The following is a 5,383-nucleotide window of genomic DNA, read 5'->3' as shown; positions in this document are numbered from 1 at the left end:
GGTACCTGCAGCAACTCTCTCTGCATCGTACGCAAACTGCTATGTTGAAAGAATTTGACGATTATTTGAGGCAGAGCAACCATTAGGGGAGAGGAGATTCATAGACTCCTACTCAACCTACCTTTCTCCCCCCTCCCCTAAAGTTAAATAATGTTCATCCCCGCATCCAGGAACATTATATAAGAAATCCAACTTAAAATGAATTGTAAGTATATTTTTCTTATATATCTATATTTAATTAATAATAATAATAATAAAAATAGAAAAAATATTTTAGATTTCGGTACTTTGGATTCGGGTGCATTAGATTGGAATACTGCATATTCAAGATGTGAGTAATAAATATAATATTTTAAAAATAATGCATATTTATTTATTTATTTAATTCATATTAATATAAAATAGATTTCAACTCTTGCAATGTATGGAAGGATAATGTCGGAGTAATTATAGACTTTGAAGCTTTCACAATAGATGGCATGGACCTACCGTTTAATACGTTATGTAGACAACTTGGTTTTGTGGCACAAAACTCGAATGAATATCAAAAAATTGAATTTTATAATGAAATAATTACTTTTAAAGATTTAAGTTTTGCTAATAAAAAAAATGTAAGATTTGGCAATTATTTACATGGTTTATATTTAGCATATGAAAAACAATATTTCGGAAATTGGGAAAAAAGTGGTAATGTGTGCAAAATTTTATATAATTTATTTTTAAAATATAAATTTTTTTACTATAAAGGAGGAGAAATTGAAAAAAATTACTTGAACTTAACTTCAGAAATATACAATGTGAATATTCCATATTTTGATCTTGAAGAACGCGGTGTGGCCAAATCTTCAAAAATTCGAGTTCCATGTCCCAATCATACTAAAATATATCTGCATTATTGTCGTGCTCCGAAGAATTGGAATATAGAGAGGCCATGTCCTCATCATCATGAAATATACCCGCATATATGTATGCCACCAAATGCCTTATTTCACAGGAAAATTTGCCCATTCCACACCCGGTTTACACAACATTGTAGCTTATGTGATGTTTTTTCGTATAAAGCATTTATGATCAAGCAAGGTAAGTACATTTTATTATTATTATTATTATATAAAAATTGGAAAATATAATTATATATATTTTTTTATTTATTTTGTACAGGTTTCTGGCAATAACTGCATTTTAAATAACTGTATGTTTTTGAAAAATAAAACAATTTTTTATATTTTAAATATTTTTATTTATTGAATTACAACATTGATTATACATTATAGTCGGTGGGCATGCCAAATATAGATGTTGTTCAGCAAATTTCTTTACAAATTCATCATTATAAAATTTATCAGTTATACTCAGTTCTTTTAAACATTGATTTCTATTCATTTTATATAGAAAATACAGACAGAAAAATCCACAATTCATCGAATATAAACTCTGATGAACAATATTATTCCAACAGCAATTTCTGGAATTTCGTTTAACAAATGTAATAATTTTCGGTTTAGTTGGTTTTCATTCCATAACTATCGTAGTAAAAACAGGTTTTTCCATCGAAAAATGCAGATACCCAATGACTTCCAGACTTATTTTTTTCGTCTAGATTAATTATAAATGATTTATATTTACCAACGCAAACGGGTAAGTCATCGGATGCGAAAACTCCTCCGAAAGTTCTTTTAATTTTTTGGTTGCTGGAGGCCAATTTCCATAACGTAATAGTATTCATTAGTAATCTACAAATACTGTCCTTGAGTGATCAATTTCAAGAGTGTTATTATATTCAAGTAAACAAATAACGTTTACAGTTTCTAATATAGCGGTTGCAAACTTTAATTCAATTGATATGTTTCCTTGTTCGCTTACACTAATATGCGATTCTGATGCCGAACGATCGGGAGAAAGATCAAAAGAATATAAAGTATAGCCATCTTTATAATCCCGGTAGGATATATTTGTAAATTTATGGTGATTAATACATCCTATATCTTCAAATAATGATATAAAATTTCTTGCGTATATGCTATTTGTATAATCGAGCGTGTACAGTTTTTGTAAGATCATTTGGTTGTCTTTTAATAGACATATATAATTTAAATTGTAATTTTTAAAATTGAAAGGATTATATTTTACATTTCCATTAAATGCGGTATTAGAAACTAAACCGATAGTCATTCTATAAGGTAATTGCCCAATTACTGCATTTGAGATATTAGTAGACTGTATTCCGCTACTTAAAGTAAAAACTTTTATATCTGCTCTTCGAAATGGCATTTTTATGACACCCGTTTGCAATGCTTTTTCTATGCCTATTTGAACAGATGAACTAACATCTACTTTGTTAATTTTTAAAGATGCATTTTTAATAATAATTTTATAGTTATCATTAGATGCCATTAAAGCAAAATTATCCTTAGATCTTTCCAATTTAATTCTTAAATCTACGTTATTAATTAACAATTTAGGTTGATGCGACAAATCAATATGTAATCGTCCTACTAAATCTATTAGTTTACTTTGTTTAGCAACATTAAATCTTTTAGTCAATCCCTCATTATTTTCTTCTATCGAATCCATATATTGTGCAGTATCTTTATAAAATAATGCACTTGTTAAAAATGTTTTTTGAGCATCCTTTGAATAAAATAATAAGGCATCTAAAATCGCCCGATATGGATAATTAACATTTGAAATAATTTGCTTGTCGTTTAGAAAAACAGTACATTGTGAAAACAAACTATTTAAAAAATAATTAACAGGTGCAACTTTTTCATCAGCTCCCACATCTGTTCCATCCTTTTTGGCAATTTTTACTTGAACATGCAGATAAATTGAATGTAAGTCGATATAATTTTCACCAGAACCGGATACATAAAATTCAATAGGTGCACGACTGTCAGAAATTGTCGCAATTGGGTGAACTATAACTTCCGATGTACTGTCGATAGCGAGTTGAGTCGAAACGGTACTAAATAAATCCAACTCACTTTTAGTGCAGGGGCACGAATGGGGGTCCATTTTCTCATTCGGTAAATATATCTTGTACTTTCCGTCTTTTATTCTGTGACTGAACTAATCTTCTCAATCGTTTTCTTTTTATACCCGATCCGCTTTGTACTTTTTTAACTATATCATCTTTGATTTCGCTGCCGATATCTTTTAAATGCGCTTTTGTTGACTCTTTAAATGATTTTCCCGCAATTACGTCTGATCCAACACCCGTGGCAAGATTTAATACTTTTCGTCCAAGATATTTTCCAACTTTCCTAAGGATAGGTATAGATTGACGAAATAAATCTCCAAAAAATCCATAACCACGCTGTATTTGGGGCCCTGAAAAATAACCTCTTCCTCCCATTCCCAAACGGTGCCTGAATATTAAATCGGGAGTCAATACGCTACCTCCTGCTTGATTGCAGTAATAATTTATACAAACTTTTGGATCGAGCTTCATTTTGCTGCTCTCAAAGACAAACTAATGCAAACAAATAAAACTATGTTATATTTATAACTGTTTAAAAGATAAAATTAATATTGTTTTTCCTCCAAAAAAAACAATTTCTTTTCCACCTACAGATCTCAGTTCGATTTCTATAATATCAATATAATTTTTCTTTAACGGAAAATACAAAGGTGTCGGGTAAACTCTATTTATCTGTTCTTCTTTCTCAGTCATAACCGGTATAACTCTTAATAATGGTGCAGTTATATCTCCGACATGATGAGAAGCAATAATATTCGAATAAATAAAAATTTCCGAAATTCCTGCAGACATTTCAATAGGATAGCGACTTATATATTCACCGGGTGGAAATTTTACAGTTGTGAACCCAAGAAAATCTTTTAATTCATTTCCAAATTTTACAGAAATATTCAATGGAACTTTTAAAATAACCTTATTATTTGGTAGTAATGCTAATTTTACATGTTTAAAAATTCCCAGAAATTTTTCAGGAGACGAATATAACCCTATAGGAATAAATATTTTTTCATCTCTATAAGTTTTCTTAATTACTTGTTTTTTTCTATTTTTTTCCACAAAAGTAAAAAATTGTCCAGAGTAATCCTGTGTTGATAATCGAAAATTATAAATTGAACTACCCCTTAATACAATATCTTTGTTGGGTAAATTTAGCATATAAAGTAATTTTGACGAATGATCTACAGTAACATGCAACTCGTGCGCATCTTTTATATTTATATTTACAGTTTGATTATTTTCGTCAAAAATAAATTCAGCTAATTTAGAACCCGTTATTTTAATTATATTTTCATTTATTATATTAATCAATTTCTTCTTATCATCTGTAATGGCAGTTAATGGAATCATATACGATTTATCTGGCAGTAGCTCATCTTTTTCTTTTACAGTTTCTTCAAATGTAACAACGTAATCATTATTGTGATTAGATATATTAAACCAATTTCTTGGAATAATAACTTCTGTAAGTCCAACTCCCCAATTTCCATGTAAATTAATAGGAGGGCTCATTTTCACCATAAAACGAGACTGTGTATTCTCAGGAAACAAGTCCATACTTGCATTACTTATTAACGTTACGAAAAAGTCTGATTGCATCATTTTGTTACCTTTTGTAATTCTTCGGTATAGAACCTTCCTTCTAAAATCTCGTTATGTGTATCTTTTAATACGTAAGTCGGAGGATGCGATAGAAATCGATCGTGAATAACAAATATTTCCTTTGTCCACCCTGGCAGATATCCGCGACTAAATGTTTTACGTATTTTCGAAATTCTAACTAAATCACCAATATTAAATTTAAATTTACTTTTCCTTTTTATATCATATAGCCTGCCAAAAATTGTACCGTAATGCAATGGACCAACTTCAGATGGAGCCATCCCGATACTTCTATGAAAACTATTATTATATCCTTTTACAATATCGTTTAATTTATCAATATATTGATAAGAATTACGATAAGTAAATAATCTATATATTTTATTTCGTAAAGTTTTATTTAATCTCTCAACCACAGAAGCTTTAGTATCTGAATGAGTTGAATAGTGATTAATTTTATATTTTTTAAACAAATTTTTTACTAATCTATTATAAAATTCGGTTCCTTTATCAGTTTGTACATTTTTTGGAATATTTCGTTTAAAAATAATCTGAAATGCCTCCGAAACAGATTTAGGTTTTTTATCCTTTATTGGCACAACGTAACAATATTTACTAAATACATCAATTACTGTTAATAAATATTTTATCCCTTTATTATATCGGGAAAATTGCTTTAACACAATTAAATCAGCCTGCCATAAATCATTAGGATGAAAAGCTTTAGTTTTTCTTCGAGAATATTTAACTCTTACAGGTTTATGTAGAGAATAAACAGATTGAGAAGATAACCATTTTCTGACA

General features: G+C 29.1%; 1 long non-coding RNA gene across 1 annotated transcript; it reads left to right on the top strand.

Annotated features, from left to right (window-relative positions):
- The first annotated feature begins 1,046 nt into the window (after positions 1 to 1,046).
- Positions 1,047 to 1,232, top strand: LOC136975224 (uncharacterized). Its single transcript, XR_010880767.1, has 2 exons — positions 1,047 to 1,080; positions 1,162 to 1,232. It is a non-coding gene; the product is annotated as an uncharacterized lncRNA (long non-coding RNA).
- The last annotated feature ends 4,151 nt before the right edge of the window (positions 1,233 to 5,383 follow it).

The sequence above is a fragment of the Centruroides vittatus genome, unplaced genomic scaffold (assembly GCF_030686945.1).
Source record: "Centruroides vittatus isolate TY-2023 unplaced genomic scaffold, ASM3068694v2 contig_365, whole genome shotgun sequence".
NCBI classification, from domain to species: domain Eukaryota; kingdom Metazoa; phylum Arthropoda; class Arachnida; order Scorpiones; family Buthidae; genus Centruroides; species Centruroides vittatus.
Note: the sequence above shows the minus strand (reverse complement) of the source record. Positions and strands in the feature narration are given on the sequence as shown.